The 18,317-nt window shown below is 39.6% G+C and overlaps 1 protein-coding gene across 1 annotated transcript in view; it reads right to left on the minus strand.

Moving 5' to 3' along the window:
- WASHC5 (WASH complex subunit 5) overlaps window positions 1-18,317 on the minus strand; it is a 254,023-nt gene that overhangs the window by 63,197 nt on the left and 172,509 nt on the right. The window lies entirely within an intron of this gene.

Here is an 18,317-nt window from a genome sequence, read left to right on the forward strand (position 1 = left end):
GCCAGAAAGACAGAGAGGTCGCAGTCGCCTTTTGACCTCTCCTCTTACCAGAATAGACGACAAACAAGGACGAAGTTTGTCTGAAATCTTTAGTTGCTTTTAGGTAAAACTTCAAAGCACGAACCACTTCGAGATTGTGTAACAGACGTTCCTTGTTAGAAGCTGGTTTAGGACACAGAGAAGGAAAAACTATTTCCTGGTAAATATTCTTATTGGAAACCACTTTTGGAAGAAAACCAGGTTTGGTACGTAAAACGACCTTATCTGTATGAAACACCAGATAGGGTGAATTACACTGCAAAGCAGACAATTCAGAAACTCTTCTAGTGGAAGAGATAGCAACCAAAAACAAAACTTTCCAAGATAGTAACTTAATATCTAAGGAATGTAGAGGTTCAAACGGAACCCCCTGAAGAACTGAAAGAACTAGATTTAGACTCCATGGAGGAGCCACAGGTCTGTAGACAGGCTTGATTCTGACTAAAGCCTGCACAAACTCCTGAACATCTGGCATTGCTGCCAGACGTTTGTGTAACAAAACAGACAGAGCTGATATCTGTCCTTTTAAGGAACTAGCTGACAAACCTTTCTCCAATCCTTCTTGGAGAAAAGCTAAAATCCTTGGAATCCTAATCTTACTCCATGAGTAACCCTTGGATTCGCACCAACAAAGATATTTCCACCATATCTTATGATAAATTTTCCTAGTGACAGGCTTTCTAGCCTGAATCAGGGTATCTATAACTGAATCCGAAAACCCACGCTTAGCTAGAATCAAGCGTTCAATCTCCAAGCAGTCAGTTGCAGAGAGACTAGGTTTGGATGTACAAATGGACCTTGAACTAGAAGGTCCTGCCTCAAAGGTAGCTTCCATGGTGGAACTGATGACATATTCACCAGGTCTGCATACCAGGTCCTACGTGGCCACGCAGGAGCTATCAGAATTACCGAAGCCTTCTCCTGTTTGATCCTGGCTACTAGCCGTGGGAGAAGAGGAAACGGTGGAAAGACATAAGCTAGATTGAATGACCAAGGCGCTGCTAAGGCATCTACCAGTGTCGCCTTGGGATCCCTGGACCTGGACCCGTAACATGGAACTTTTGAATTCTGACGTGACGCCATCAGATCCAGATCCGGAATGCCCCATAGTTGAGTTAACTGGGCAAAAACCTCCGGGTGAAGTTCCCACTCCCCCGGATGGAAAGTCTGACGACTCAGATAATCCGCTTCCCAGTTGTCCACTCCTGGGATGTGAATTGCTGATAGATGGCAGGAGCGATCCTCTGCCCATTTGATGATCTTGGATACCTCTCTCATCGCCAGGGAACTCTTCGTTCCCCCCTGATGATTGATGTACGCTACAGTCGTCATGTTGTCCGACTGAAATCTGATGAATCTGGCCTCCGCTAGTTGAGGCCATGCCTGGAGCGCATTGAATATCGCTCTCAATTCCAATATGTTTATCAGGAGAAGAGATTCTTCCCGAAACCATAGACCCTGAGCCTTCAGGGACTCCCAGACCGCGCCCCAGCCCAAAAGACTGGCGTCGGCCGTGACGATGATCCACTCCGGTCTGCGGAAACTCATTCCCTGAGACAGGTGATCTAGAGACAGCCACCAGAGGAGTGAGTCTCTGGTTTTCTGGTCCATTTGAATCTGGGGAGAGAAGTCTGCATAATCCCCATTCCACTGTTTGAGCATGCACAATTGCAATGGTCTTAAATGAATTCGAGCAAAAGGAACCACGTCCATTGCCGCAACCATTAGTCCTATTACCTCCATGCACTAAGCTATGGAGGGCTGAGGAATGGATTGAAGAACTCGACAAGCGTTCAGAAGCTTTAACTTCCTGATCTCTGTCAGAAAGATCTTCATTTCTACGGAGTCTATTATTGTTCCCAGAAAGGGAACCCTTGTGGACGGGGACAGGGAACTTTTTTCTATGTTCACCTTCCACCCGTGAGATCTGAGAAAGACTAAAACAATGTCTGTATGAGCCCTTGCTTTGGGAAGGGACGACGCTTGTATTAGAATGTCGTCTAGGTAAGGTGCTACTGCAATGCACCTCGGCCTTAGCACCGCTAGAAGGGACCCTAGCACCTTTTTGAAAATTCTGGGAGCAGTGGCTAAACCGAACGGAAGAGCCACAAACTGGTAATGTTTGTCCAGAAAGGCGAACCTAAGGAACTGATGGTTATCTTTGTGGATAGGAATATGCAGTTACACATCCTTTAAATCCACGGTAGTCATGTATTGACCCTCCTGGATCGTTGGTAAAATTGTCCGAATGGTTTCCATTTTGAATGATGGAACTCTGAGGAATTTGTTTAGAATTTTTAAGTCCAGAATTGGCCTGAAAGTTCCTTCTTTTTTGGGAACTACAAACAGGTTTGAGTAAAAACCCAGTCCTTGTTCCGCTGTTGGAACTGGGTGTATCACTCCCATCTTTAATAGGTCTTCTACGCAACGTAAGAATGCCTGTCTCTTTATCTGGTCTAAAGATAAGCGAGACATGTGGAACCTTCCCCTTGGAGGAAGGTCCTTGAACTCTAGAAGATACCCCTGAGAAACAATTTCTAGTGCCCAGGGGTCCGGAACATCTCTTGCCCAAGCCTGAGCAAAGAGAGAAAGTCTGCCCCCTACTAGATCCGGTCCCGGATCGGGGGCTACCCCTTCATGCTGTCTTGGTAGCAGCAGCAGGCTTCTTGGCCTGTTTGCCCTTGTTCCAGCCTTGCAATGGCTTCCATGATCGTTTGGGCTGGGATGCGTTACCCTCTTGCCTAGTGGCTGTAGAGGTGGAAGTCCGTTCCTGAAATTGCGAAAGGAACGTAAATTAGACTTATTTTTAACCTTGAAAGGTCTATCGTGTGGAAGGGCATGGCCCTTTCCCCCAGTGATATCTGAAATAATTTCCTTCAACTCTGGCCCAAATAGGGTCTTACCCTTGAAAGGAATATTAAGTAATTTTGTTTTGGACGACACATCCGCCGACCAAGACTTTAACCAAAGCGCTCTGCGCGCCACAATTGCAAAACCAGAATTTTTCGCCGCTAATTTAGCTAACTGGAAAGCGGCGTCTGTAATGAAAGAATTAGCCAACTTCAGGGCGTGAATTCTGTCCATGACTTCATCATAAGAAGTCTCCTTTTGGAGCGAGTTTTCTAGTTCCTCAAACCAAAAAGCCGCTGCAGTGGTTACAGGAATAATGCAAGAAATTGGTTGAAGAAGAAAACCCTGTCGAACAAAGATTTTCTTAAGTAAACCTTCTAATGTTTTATCCATAGGATCTTTGAAAGCGCAACTGTCTTCTATTGGTATAGTCGTGCGCTTAGCTAGCGTTGAAACTGCCCCCTCTACCTTAGGGACCGTCTGCCATGCGTCCCTTCTAGGGTCAACAATTGGGAAAATTTTCTTAAATATAGGAGGGGGAACAAAGGGTACACCTGGCTTCTCCCACTCCTTAGTCACGATATCCGCCACCCTCTTAGGTATCGGAAATGCATCAGTGTGTACTGGGACCTCTAAGAATTTGTCCATTTTACACAATTTTTCAGGGATCACCAAAGGATCACAATCATCAAGTGTAGCTAGGACCTCCTTAAGTAGGGCGCGGAGGTGTTCTAGCTTAAATTTAAATGCTATGGCATCAGGCTCTGCCTGCTGAGAAACTTTCCCTGTGTCAGAAATTTCTCCCTCAGACAGGCCCTCCCTCACCGCCAAGTCAGATTGATGTGAGGGCACTACAGATAAATTATCCTCTGCGTCAGCTTGCTCATTTTCTGTGTTTAAAACTGAGCAATCACGCTTCCTAGGAAAAGCTGGCAGTTTGGATAAAAATGCAGAGAGAAAATTATCCATTACTGCCGCTAACTGTTGCATAGTAATCGCAATTGGTGCGTTAGATGTACTGGGCATCGCTTGCGCGGGCATAGCTGGTGTTGACACAGAAGGGGAAGATAGCGAGCTATCTTCACACCCTTCAGCTAAAGAATCATCTTGGGCTATATCTTTAAGTGTAATTGTACGGTCCTTAAGCTGTTTGGACGCTATAGCACATTTCACACATAAATTTAATGGGGGAACCACCTTGGCCTTTGAACATAGGCTATCTGAAGGTTCAGACATGTTTAACAGACTTAAAAGTAACTTCAATGCAATAAAATTTATTTTTGACAAAAATGTTACTGTCTCTTTAAATAATAAAAGTGCACACTTTATTACTGAAACATCAAAAAACCATCAAAAACACATCCGATTTTTATGAAATTTTCACCACAGTGTCATAATGCTTTGAAAAGGTTGCACACAAATTTTCAGACCAATTAACCCCTTAATGCCCAAACCAGAGCTAATAACAGCAGTTAACCGGTTAACACACTACAGTACTCTGCCACAGCTTGCCCTGTGGCTTTTACCTTCCTTAGGGTTATTTTGGTAAGAATATAAGCCTCCCTGGAGCCCTTCCTGATGCCTCCGGACTCCCCACGTGAAGCTGCATGAACTGGCTAGTCAAAACAAGTGCACAATTGAGGCGCGAAAATGAGGCTTCCTTCCTCTGCATACCAGAGTGGAGGGGCCTTTCTGACTAGATTAGGTGTCCAACTAAGTGCCAGGCGCAAATTAATCCCCAAAAGTGTTTTAAGTTGATAAAAAAACACCTATTTAAGTTGAAAACTTGCTAAAAAGCAATCGATTAGCCCACAATAGTGTCAACCAGCATAAGCCCTTAAAATAAGCCATCCTTTTATTGCTGAATCTAATAACAATGGCTTACCTATCCCAGAGGGAATTTCTGACAGTCTTCTAGCATTACTGGGTCTTGTTAGAAAAATGACTGATCATACCTGAAGCAGTTAAGCCTGCAAACTGTTCCCCCCAACTGATGTTATCTGGTTTCAACAGTCCTGCGTGGGAACAGCAATGGATTTTAGTTACTGGTGCTAAAATCATAGTCCTCTTAGCAGAAATCTTCTTCACTTTCTGCTGCAGAGTAAATAGTACAAGCCGGCACTATTTTAAAATAACAAACTCTTGATAGAAGAAATAAAAAACTACAACTAACACCATATACTCTTTACCACCCCCGGGGAGATGCTACTAGTTAGAGCGGCAAAGAGAATGACTGGGGGTCGGAGCCTGAGGGGAGCTATATGGACAGCTTTGCTGTGTGCTCTCTTTGCCACTTCCTGTAGGGATTGAGAATATCCCACAAGTAAGGATGAAGCCGTGGACCGGATACACCAATGTAGGAGAAATAAATTTTAAGCACCATAAACTTTTTTATATAATATACCCTCTTATATAATAAGGACAAAAAACCTTGCTGTCTAATAAATAAATATCAAAACCCTTCAGACCAGCCTCAATATAATAAGTCTCTCGTAAGTCACATCAGCGAATTAACCCCTTAACACTCACATGTCAGTGCCTGCCAAAAAAACTGCCCAAACTATTTACCCAACCTAAGGTTAAAACTGTCCCAAGAGTAAATCCACTAGAGGAATTAACCCCCAAATCGCTGTCCTTCAATACCTAGAAGGCAAATGCATGTGCCTGTGGATTCAGCTGCAGGGCAGGAACAGCTTCTTAGGTGTGACACTCCACTCTCTATCAGGGACCTTAAGAAAAAGAAAGAACAGAGTAAACAACCCTGGCTTTCTATAAGAGGGTAGCAATAATGTTAGAAATAAAGCAAAGACAACCTTGCCGCTTTCTAACTGTTAATAGCCACCATTACTCTTACTAAAGAGATTGACATGGACACAGCATAGCCCCTAATCTTTGCTTGCAGGGAAAGTACCCAGAAAAGGATTAAATATCTTCAGACACCATCTTTGCACTTCACTGGGGTGCTCTTTGCCTCCTCCTGCTGGTCAGGAGTTGAATATCCCACTAGTAATTGGAATGACGTCGTGGATGTTCCATGCCATAGGAAAGAAAAGGGACATGAAACCCAAGTTTTTTCTTTCATGATTCAGATAGAGTATACTTTTTTAAACAACTTTCTAATTAACTAAAATTATCACATTTTCTTCATTCTCTTGGTATCCTTTGATAAGGGGGCAGCAACACTCTACTGAAAGTTAGCTGAAAAAATCAGGTGAGCCAATGACCAGATACATATATGTGCAGCCACCAATCAGCAGCTAGGCCCCAGTAGTGCATTGCTGATCCTGAGTCTACTTATGTATGCTTTTCAGCAAAGGATATCTAAAGAATGAAACAAATTAGATAACAGAAATAAATTGAAAAGATGTTTAAAAATGAATGCTCTAGTTTAATTTTGTCTTTACTGTTCCTTTAAAGGGACACAAATCCGGCCCCATAAGAAACAATATATTACCTTTCAATTACTATAAGAAAAAAAATGTGATTACTAAAGTTGATATAATCAAACAGAATGTAACTTTATTTTTCCTCCCCCCCCCACTCGTCCAGTTATCTCTATTGTTATAGAAGCAGAGCACTACAGCCAAGGCTAGATAGAGAGAAGAGACAATCACACTACCCTCCTCTCTCCTGTTTATAGAACGGTAGAAGCAGCAGTGGACAAGTGGGGAGGAGGACAGGGAGCAAGGCTACAAACTTGTGTATAAACTTTTTTTCTTGCAGCATTTAAAAAGGTACATAAAAAACAACCTATTTTATAAATATATTTACCTTTTAAATAAAAATATAGATAAATATGCTCAGGCAAGTAGCTGATAAGTGTTTATTATATTACAATCAGCTGCAGAAATACACCTTTAATTTGAGTAAAAAAGATATGTATGTGTACAAAATCAATAAGATTATAGCCAAAAAGATTGAGAAGTTATTTTTTTTTTCTTTCTTTATTGAAGATTTTTCAATATACAACCAAATGTCACCACATAACATAGTAACATAGTAACATAGTAGATAAGGTTGAAAAAAGACTGAAGTCCATCGAGTTCAACCTATACAAATCTAAAATACTTTCAAAACGCTCCAGTTAAGCTTAAATAACCCCATTGAAATGTGACCCATTTAATACTAGCAATCATATCCATGAATTTTGTTTATATACAGAAATTTATCCAGACTATTTTTAAATGTATATATGGTATTGGCATTCACTACCTCCTTTGGTAATGAGTTCCACAATTTTATTGCTCTTACAGTGAAAAAACGTTTCCGTTGTAGGAGATTAAATCTCCTTTCCTCCAACCTTAAATTATGACCTCTTGTCAGAAACAATTTTCTTGGAATAAACAGAGCTTCTGCTATCTCTGTATATGGGCCTTGAATATATTTATATAAAGTAATCATGTCACCTCTCAAGCGCCTTTTTTTCTAAAGAAAACAGACCCAGTTTGGCTAGCCTCTCCTCATAGGTTAATTTCTCCAATCCCCTTATTAGCTTTGTGGCCCTTCTCTGAACTTTTTCTAGTTCTGCAATATCTTTTTTAGCAATCGGTCCCCAGAACTGCACTCCAAACTCAAGGTGAGGTCTTACCAGGGTTTTATATAATGACAGAATTATGCTTTCCTCCCTTGAATCAATGCCTCTTTTAATACATGCTAGTATCTTATTAGCCTTTGAAGCCGCTGCCCTGCATTGTGCACCCATCTTTAGCTTGTTATCTATTACTACTCCCAAATCCCTTTCCTCCTGTGTTTGGCTAAGTCTTGTCCCATTTAAAAAATACGTAGCCTGCTTATTTTTACTTCCAAAATGTAGAACCTTGCATTTTTCCGTATTAAATCTCATTTTCCATTCACTTGCCCATAGTTCTAATTTTAGCAAATCCCTTTGTAAAGAGAGTTCGTCCTGCTCTGACCTAATGACCTTACTTAACTTAGTATCATCTGCAAAAATAGAGATGATGCTATTTAATCCTTGCTCCAAGTCATTTATAAAAATATTAAAAAGAACAGGTCCCAGTACTGATCCCTGGGGGACGCCACTGATTACCTTTGTCCAATCTGAGTATGATCCATTTACTACTACTCGTTGCTCCCGATCTTTTATCCAGTTATTTATCCATGAGCTAACATTTTCAGCTATTCCCAGTCCCTTAATTTCGTGCATTAATCTCTCATGTGGCACTGTATCAAATGCCTTTGCAAAATCTAAGTATATCACATCAACTGATTCCCCTTTATCTATATTTTTACTTACTTCCTCGTAGAATCTAATTAGATTAGTTTGACATGATCTATTTCTCCTAAAGCCATGCTGATTAGAACTCATAATCTTGTTTACACGAATATGCTCATCAATATAATCCCTTATAATCCCTTCAAATATCTTCCCCACTATTGATGTCAGACTAACTGGTCTATAGCTTCCTGGATCATCCCTGCTTCCCTTTTTGAAGAGTGGCACCACATCAGCTTTACGCCAATCCTGGGGTACCATGCCTGAGGATAATGAGTCTTGAAAAATTAAGAGTAAAGGTTTGTCTATAACAGTGCTAGGTTCCCTTAACACCCTTGGGTGTATTCCATCTGGGCCTGGAGTTTTATGTACCTTAATATTTTCCAGTTTTTTCCTGATATCCTCTAAACAAAACCCAGTTAGTGGTATGGACTGGCATGTTCTATTCTGTTCCAAAGTATCATTCAATGGTTCCTCTCTTGTGTATACTGAAGAAAAAAACTGGTTTAGTACCTCAGCCTTCTCCCTGTCATTATTTATCATGCTACCCTCCACGCATTTTAATGTACCTATATTATCCTTCTTAGATTTTTTGCTATTTATGTACTTAAAGAACCTTTTAGGGTTAGACTTAGAATCCTTGGCAATTAATTTTTCATTTTCAATTTTGGCTAATTTGATAGCTTTTTTGCATGCTTTGTTACATTCCTTATAAATATTGTATGCTGAGTCTGTACTATTTTCTTTTAATAATTTAAATGCCCTACGTTTTTTCCTAATTTCTCTTAACACATTTTTATTTAGCCATAACGGCTTTGTTTTTTTATTTTTATTTTTATAACCTTATGGTATGTGTTGATATGTATATTTAAATAACACATTTTTAAATATTATCCATTTATCCTCTGTATTTTTATTAGAAAATACATTGTCCCAATTTATATTATTTAATGATTTCCTTAAATCGTTGAATTTTGCTTTTTTTAAATTAAAAGTCTTAGTTAAGCCTTTAAAACACTGCATATGAAAAGAGATTTCAAATGTGACCATGTTATGATCACTTTTACCCAAATGTTCTTTAACTTCTATGTTTGATATTATATCTGTATTGTTTGATAGCACTAAATCCAATATAGCTTTACTCCTAGTTGGCTCCTCTATTAATTGTGACAAGAAGTTATCCCTGAGTAAATTTAAAAATATATCCCCCCTTAGCTGAATTACTAGTTTCATTGACCCAGTTTATATCAGGGTAGTTAAAATCTCCCATAATTACAGCACTGTTATTAGCAGCCTTACCTATTTGGATAAGTAGTTGAGTTTCCTCCGGGTCACTAATGTTGGGAGGCTTGTAGCATGTTCCTAGTAATATTTTTTTAGGATTTTTCCCCCCACTCTTTATTTCAACCCACAGGGTCTCTACATTGTCACTTGTATCATAAATATCTTCCCTTATTGTAGGTTTAAGGTTAGGTTTAATATACATGCAGATTCCTCCACCCCTTTTATTATTCCTGTCCCTCCTAAATAATGTATACCCCTCTAAGTTAACTGCCCAGTCATGTGAATCATCCCACCAAGTTTCAGTTATACTGATAACATCATAGTCCTCTTCTGCAACTAAGAGCGTCAGCTCCCCCATTTTACCTGTCATGCTTCTTGCATTTGTTGTCATACATTTAATTTTCATGTGCTTTCTGCTGCTACTTGGTGTGCTTTCCTCTATAATTTCTAATGTGACATTTCTTAAGTCATCCCTTCCTTGAGATATTAAGCGAGTGACATATTCACAGACTGATCTCTCTGTTCTATTTTGTTCTAACTGACCCTCCCCCCCCTTTGCCTAGTTTAAAAGGTTCTCTAAACGTGCTACCATCCTTTCCCCCAACACACCTGCACCCATGTCATTCAGGTGCAATCCATCCTTACTGTACAAATTGTACCCTAGTGAAAAATCAGCCCAGTGTTCTAAAACGTCAAACCCCTCATTTTTACAACATGTTTTTAGCCATGAATTAACAGACCTTAACTCCTTCTGCCTTACTGAGTTAACACACGGCACTGGTAATATCTCAGAAAATATTACTTTGGAGGTCCTTGCTTTAAGCTTGCTACCTAACTCCCTGAAGTCATTTTTTAGGACTCTCCATCTCCCACCGATTCCTTCATTAGTACCAATATGCACCATGACTGCAGGATCAGACCCACATCCCTCTAACAATCTATCAATACGCTCCACAATATGCCTAACACAAGCCCCTGGAAAACAGCAAACTGTTCTATGTAAAGGGTCTGGATGACAAATTACCCTATCAACCTTCCTAATAATAGAGTCTCCTACCACCAACATCTGCATCTGGCCCTGACTTGTATGCCCCTCTTCCATGACTGAAGGACTGCCCACCATGGTATGCTCCTCTTCCACAGCTAAAGGACTGTTCACTATACTAGGCAACACAGCCCTCTCTGACACTGCCACCCCTGAACTGATATCCCCAACATCTTCACTTAATCTGGCAAATCTATTGGGGTGTACCAGCTCAGAACTGGCCTGTCTTTTCCGCTTACCTTTACTTCGCCCTCTAACTGTGACCCAGCTACATCCTGGAGTCTCCTCATCTGAATCCTCCCCATTCCCACTGCTGGAACCATTAACAACCAGCTCAGTCCTATCCATTTCCCTTTCAAGTATCTGAATTTCATGTAGTGTTGCAATTCGTTCCTCCAGATCCCCAATACGAGTTTCTAAAGAGACAATATGCTCACATAAGACCAACAACAACAAAAAAAAGAAAAAAAATGTTCACAAGTTTCCTTCATAATGGTTACAAATCATCGGCAGCTTAGAAGTACAATATTACATAGCTTTGATTACATTAATAACCATTTCAAGAGATTATCTTATGTGTTAGGCCCCACTATTCGCCTACCTGGGCCTTCTTGGGGAATCTTTATCCCCGCATCTAAATGAACGAAAGGTTTGTACAGAGAACAGTCTGAACTCACCCTAAGGCTAACTAACTAACAAATAAAACTACAACATAACCTTAACTAACCAGTAACTGGCAATTGGTGATCCTTCTTCAATGGACAGAGCCCTGCAAAGTCCAAGTGCAAATAATGTTCATTACATTTATGTCAAGTTTTATCCCTTTAATAATCTAAAGGAGTGGGTAGTGATTTGCATCTTTGTTACTATTATTAGCAATAGACCTTCTATAAGATTCCCAAAAGAATAACATATCATTATAGAACTGTAGACGATTATTTTTGAGAAAAAAGTATCCTTTCCAGCTTTATAAGGTTGTGTACTTTGTCTCTCCAAACCGTTATTGAAGGGGTTTCACTAGATTTCCAATAGGAAGCAATGAGTAATTTTAAACAAAATCGGCGCTAGTTTTTTTTTTATTACACATTGTACCGCATTATACACATTAAACAAGCATTCTCTTGATGACACTGAGAAATTACTGGATAGTAAAATGTTAACCTCCTTTAGTATTAACTCCCAGAAATCTTGGATTATATGGCAGGTCCACCATACATGGCCCATATCCCCCACTCCCAGGTTACACCTCCAACATCTATTAGAAGATTTCTGGAACATGTGTTTAAGTCTATGCGAGGTGAGATACCACCTTAGCATAATCTTGTAATTGGTTTCCAACCCCTGGGTGGAATAGGCAGAGTGAGCCCTATGGTGAAAGATAACTGACCATTCTTTGGGATTGAGCTGCTCTCCCAGTTCCCTCTCCCAGGCCCTGGTATAGTTGTGAGGTTTTGGAGATTTCACTGTCAGTAACATTTTGTATAGTTGTGAGATAAGTCCTCTTTGTGGGAGATTTGTGTAACACATTTGTCAAATGTGGTTAGGGGTCTTAAGAAGTTTTCTCTTTCTTTATGGGCGCTAATGTAATGATTTACCTGATGGTATCTCAACCATGATGTTAGGAGGCCCTTTCCCAGGCATTCTATTTCAGACTAAGGTTTCATTTTGTTTAGATGTATTAATGAGGTTATAGGTATAACTATTAATGGTCAAATCAGTATCTTGAATAAATATTTTATTGAATGGAAGATCTGGATTCGACAGAATAGGGGTTAATGGGGAGAATCTACTTGAAATCTCTTTATTGTGGGAACAAATTAATTTCCAATCAGAGAATGTGTTGGTAAGAGTCTGCAATCTCTTTTCTTGTGTGATATATGGTGTGTTGGGGATCCAACAAGCTCCTCCTAGCTGCTGATTTCCTGAGATATTGTGTTCAATTTGTATCCAATGTTTAAAATTAGCCTCACTGAATTTGCACCATTCTATAATCATTTGTAAAGATATCGCTTTTTTGTATAACAAAAGATTTGACCCAGATCCTTTGATGCATACATGGTTGACTTGCCTATTCTTGCGGGTTTGTTCTTCCAAATAACTCTTCTGTTTATAACTCTTTGTATCTTGTGAATATATATATCAGTGTGGGGGAGTGGTAACGTCTGGAGTACATATAATACAGGTATACCTCACTTTACAGCGATTCGCTAATACAGCGCTTTGTGGAGCTGAAGTTCAGCCTCCAAGGATTTTGAAACAGTGCTGTAATCATTGTGAGATTGCAAGAAAAGTAACTGGCACCATTTTGTTATGCTTAGTTCACTCTGTTTACATCATTACAGTGCAATCTGTGTCTCAGTGCTATAGTCTGGCAAATGTTACTACAGTAATTGTCACTATTTTACAGGTGCAGTATTTATTGAATACTAATTGAATACTGTGCTGTGCTACTGTTAAACTAAACATAGCACTATTGCACCCCTAATATATGTTAGTTCAAACATGTTTTCAAGTTTTTAAACACACTGACAAGTGAAAAGAAAGCTAAAACTGCCTTGTTTCACTTTAAGGCGGTTTTCACTTTACAGCAGGGCTCCGGTCCCTAACCCGCTGTATGAGCGGGGTATACCTGTATCTTGGGTAACAATATCATTTTAGTATCCTGCCTATCCAGGAAGTGCTCTTGGAATTCCATGTGGATGCTAACCTTATAATATCTGCTGTGAGTTTTGCATAGTTTGTCGTGCGTATAGTTTCGACCCTTGTTGTTATACTGATACCTAAGTATTTGATAGAATTAGTTTGGATATTAAATTTGCAATTTTTCCTAATTTCATTTAAAACATTATGGGGGATATTGATGGTGAGGATATCCGATTTCATCATATTTACTAAAAAGTTTGAAACCCTCCCATATTCTGTCAATACTTTTTGTACATTTGCGATAGATTCTAAGGGGGTGGTTAATGACATGAGGATATAATCCGCAAACATGGATAATTTATATATACTCTATTTTTAATTGTGATTCCCTTAATAGAGATATTATGTCTTATCTTGGATGCCAGGGCCTCCAGAGACAGTACAAACAGGAGAGGGGAGAGTGGGCAGCCTTTCCTAGTACCATTCCTGATTTCAAATGGTTCTGAAAGAGTGCCGTTTATACGGATCTGTGCCGAGGGGAAAGTATACAATGTCATGACTTGTATTATAAATAAGGGTGGGAAGTTAAATTTATTCAAAATGGCTTCCAAAAAGGACCAGTCAAGCCTATCGAACGCTTTTTCTGCGTCTGTTGATAGTAGAATTGTTGGGATATTGTTTTTATTCACATGGTCTAATAAGTCTAGGATCTTGATCGTATTATCCTTTGCCTCCCTCCTCGGCACAAAGTCTATTTGGTTAGGGGAGATTAGTATGGGTAAAAATGTGTTCAGTCTAGCGGCTAATATTTTGGCGTATATTTTTAGGTCAAGATTTAGAAGGGAGATGGGCCTAAAGTTTGCAGGTTGGTCACTTTTCTTCCCTGGTTTAGGCAGGACTGTGATAAAAGCTTGGAGCATAGTGTCTGGAAACAGGCCTGTGTTGTCAATTTGGTGGAATACATTCAACATATGTGGGGTTAATACATTTTGATACAATTTATAGTATAGGCCTGAGAACCCATCCGGGCCAGGAGCTTTATCCGTTTTAAGTGTCTTGATTGCTTCTACAATCTCTGATGCTAGGATTGGAGAGTTCAATTACTCTTTCTCCTCCTCTGATAATGGAGTTACTTGGACCTCAGCTAGATACTGATTACATTGTGGGGAATGTTGTTCTTGTGTTCTATTGGAAAATAAGTTATGTAGGGAGTGGAAATAATTTTTAAAAGTTTCAGCTATTTGTTTGGTGTCTTCTACCATTTTAACATTTTATTGTTTTATCGAATGAATGTAAGTTTTAGTTTGTTTGGTCTTAAGAGACCTTGCTAAAAGTCGTCCTGGTTTATTTGCTTCTGCATAAAACTTTTGTTTTAATTTAAGAGTAATAGATTGTGCTTTAATATGTAAATGTGTCAACATTTTATCTCTATAAAAGTTAAGTTGCTCATGTATTTTGTTATCGAAGGGGTGTAGCTTATGCAAGTAGTCCAAATGAGAAAGTTCTCTAGATATGCGAGTATATTTTTCCCTAAGGGATTTATTTCTATGTGCGTTGGCTTTTATAAATACCCCCCGTATATAACTTTTATGAGCTTCTCAAATAGTAGTAGAAGCTATAACGAACTGTGCATTATTTTTGGAGTACTCCTTCAATTCTTCTGCTATTAAGTTATTAATCTCAGGGTCCAGCAAGAGCGAGGTCTCCAACCTCCAACTGAATTTTCTAGTTGGTGCAGATGGCCATTTAATACTACACCTTACCATGGAATGGTCCGACCAGGCTGTATGCAAAATAGACACGTCTTCTACATGGGATAGTGTGAGATGATCTACCAGTATGTGATCTATTCTTGAAAATGTTTTGTTTGGGGCCGAAAATAAGGTATAGTCTCTTTTATCCAGGTAAGATACTCTCCACGGATCATGTAGACAAAAAATCTTGATAAAATTCCATACCGTTATAAAGGTTTTCTTGGAGATATGTATATTACTATTAGAACTATCTAGTTTGGGAAGTAATGGAATGTTGAAATCCCCCACTACTATCAACCGTCCCACCTGGATGTCTTGAATTAAGGGAGTAATGGATCTAAGAAAGTTGGCCTGTCCCTGGTTTGGAGAATAAATATTTATTATTGTGATAGGTTTGTTAAATAACAACCCACTGATCACCAAAAATCTACCCTCTTTATCTTTAGTTTAGTTTATTAAATTAAAAGGAATTGACTTGTGAATTAAAATGCTTACACCATTGATTTTTTTCTTCGGGTGTGCACTGTGGAAATGTTGGGGGTAGTTATTGTGTTAGTGCCTTGGGATAGTGCCTCTCTTAAAGTGTGTTTCCTGCAATCCCACAATATCACCTTGTTTTTTCATATCCCTAATCACCAAAGACCTTTTATGAGGACTATTGAACCCCTTCACGTTCTGAGATACTAAGCGTTCCAACCATCAATTTTCCTGACATATCTGTATGTAGATTAACATGGACATTGTGTCTAATAATCTGACAGTTACTGCTTCAACACATTTTAAACAAACATAAATTAAAGCATACAGAACATTAAAAACTGGATCTAACCTAAAATTGGTTACCGAGGGGTGCATGACTAATAAGAATTCCATTTGGAACTCTACCCACCCAGTAAAAAGCTGTCAAGTAGAACCAAATTCAAATAACAAATATTATCTAGCTTAAGCACTGCATTCATAGAACATTCAACATTGAAAACCTGAGAACTTGGGCTCTAATGCCTTAAAGGATACGCTTGAGTGCCATTGTAGACCACCTATTCAGTCCACCTGTTTACCACTTAATGTCCCTGTAAGTGTATTTCACTATCTCTTTCACTGCACTCTTTTCCATTCTGTGCGTTGAGTTTGAGGGGTTGCCCCCTGTCTTGAAGATAGTTCCTGCTCCATGGACTTTCCTGTGTCTGATTTTATAGGAGGGATCTCCAATTTTTGGCAAGAATCTGTAATTTCTGTCGGGGCTGAACATGTTGCCACTAGTTGGAATGGGTAGCTCCATCTATATTTGATGTTCAAGGATCTCAGATGGGATGTAAGTGGTGACAATTCTTTCCTCCTTTGAAGAGTCCTGGTAGATAGGTCTGCATAGACCTGGAGATTGACGCCTTCAATTTGAATAGATTGTTTCTCTCTTGCCCCTTTCATTATTTGTTCTTTCACTAAGAAGTTAGTTATTCTGACAATTGTGTCTCTTGGAGGAGTACCTTCTTGTGGAGAGGGTCTAAGCGCTCTATGCGCCCTGTCTATTTCAACTGGAGATGAATCTTCTTGATTTCTGAGGTTTAAAAATAGGGATTATAAGTACATAGGTAAATCTGCTGCTTGAACTGCTTCCAGGATGCCTCTAATTCTTATATTATGTCTCCTAGACCTATTTTCCAGGTCTTCCAATTTATCTTCCATTTGTTGGGTAGTATTATCTTGTTGTTCCAGCTGTGTTTTCATTTTAACTGCGTCTGTGTTGTAAGTACTCCAATCCTCCTCTAATTTTTCCACTCTGTTACCAATATCTGATATATCCTTTTTTAGATCTGAGATCTCATCTTTGATGCATTGCTTTAGTTGCACAAATAGCGAAGCAAAGTCCTTCTTTGATGGCAGAGAAGCTAATATAGATTTTGGGACACATATGGTTGCCTGTTCTTCATCTGAGTCAGATTCTGAATTGGATGGAGTATGTGTCTGTTTAGGAGAGGTGGATGGAGATATATCTGGCATCTGTGTATTCACAGCTTTGAAAAAGTGATCTACTGATGGTGTAGACAAGCCTCTAGGTTTAGATCTTTTCTCCTTTTCCTTTTGATGCATTTTTCTAGGTGACATGTTAACAAACTATGCAGGAGTGTGCCTGTGTTGATGGAGAGGCCTTGTGTATGTGGTGAGATGCTTCTCACTTTATAAACGACAGCAGTAAGGCTACAGATAGTGTCACCTGTAATGCTTATGATAGCTGTAGCAAAAGTTTGGTAGCGATATTGAAAATGTCCAGCTATGTCTGACCCGTTTGGGCCGCTATACTAGATCCCCTTTATAGTATACAGTAAGGTATATTATTTTAGACAGAAGTGCGCAGGTATTAACAGTTCCGGGAACAACACTTAAATGTCATACTACTGCCATGTGCGTGTAAACTTGCAAAGGGTGTTATAAAAGATGGGTTTTTCTCATCTTAGGCCCAGTCATTATTTTGTGCAGCCTTAATTAACATGACCTCCCTTATAGATAGTGGCTGTTTACGGAGGATTTCATTATAACAACTTTTCCCCCATTTCTCTGAATAATCTGACTGTTTGTCAAAATGACGACCGCCACATGTGGGGAAGATTTTTAAGCTGATGTGACTTGAAAGGTTGCGAGGCTTGCTGCGGGTTTATTACCTTATGGTACGCCGCTCTTCTGTAGTGACTGCTCTAGGAATCTTGCTGCAGGCTGCTCTGTAATGTGTCGCTGCTGTTCCGCCGCCTGTATCAGCCGTTCTAATAGGCCGCATTGAGTTGTGCTACAGCGATCCACTCTACAGCTCCTATCTGTCGCCGAAAGTGGTCCCTGCTTCCTACTTAGCAGTGTATCCTTGTTGCTTGCTCCAGTCTTTGCTTTTTAAAGCATAATGAGCTGTTTCCTGGTCCAATGCTCCGGAGCTCACTTAAAGTGCGGCCATCTCCTGTGAGTGCCGGCTCCGCCCCCCAGAGAAGTTATTTTTATTAGTAAATATGATGAATCCTGAGTTCATGCTTCTGCCTGGGTAGCTGCGGGACTTTAAACCACCTGCCATTCAACTAAGAGCTGAGTTATAGCGCTGAAGAGTGTGAGTACCATTGCATTTGAAGATTTTATGCTCTGCTTTACAGACTGCACTATTGTCTCTCTTTCTTCCTTGGCGGTTTGCTTCTGGATCTCAGGAAGGATATTAAGCCTGACGTCTCCATCTACATATTTTGGACTATGTTCTTTATTGACTTTGTACACATACACATATATTTTTTGTACATTTTTCTTATGTTGTGTTCTTTTTGATTATTTACACTTTTAAATTGCCTGGGCTCTCTCTGTCCAAACCTCACGGGGAGGGCGATTCCTATTGTTGCCTCTAGCTTACGTTGTTTTTCTATAGAGAATACGGCATGATTCATATTTTCAGTATAGGTGGCAGTATGAAAATAAAATGTATTATTTTTTTAATTAATTAAAT

This window comes from Bombina bombina, chromosome 5, assembly GCF_027579735.1.
Source record: "Bombina bombina isolate aBomBom1 chromosome 5, aBomBom1.pri, whole genome shotgun sequence".
NCBI classification, from domain to species: Eukaryota; Metazoa; Chordata; class Amphibia; order Anura; family Bombinatoridae; genus Bombina; species Bombina bombina.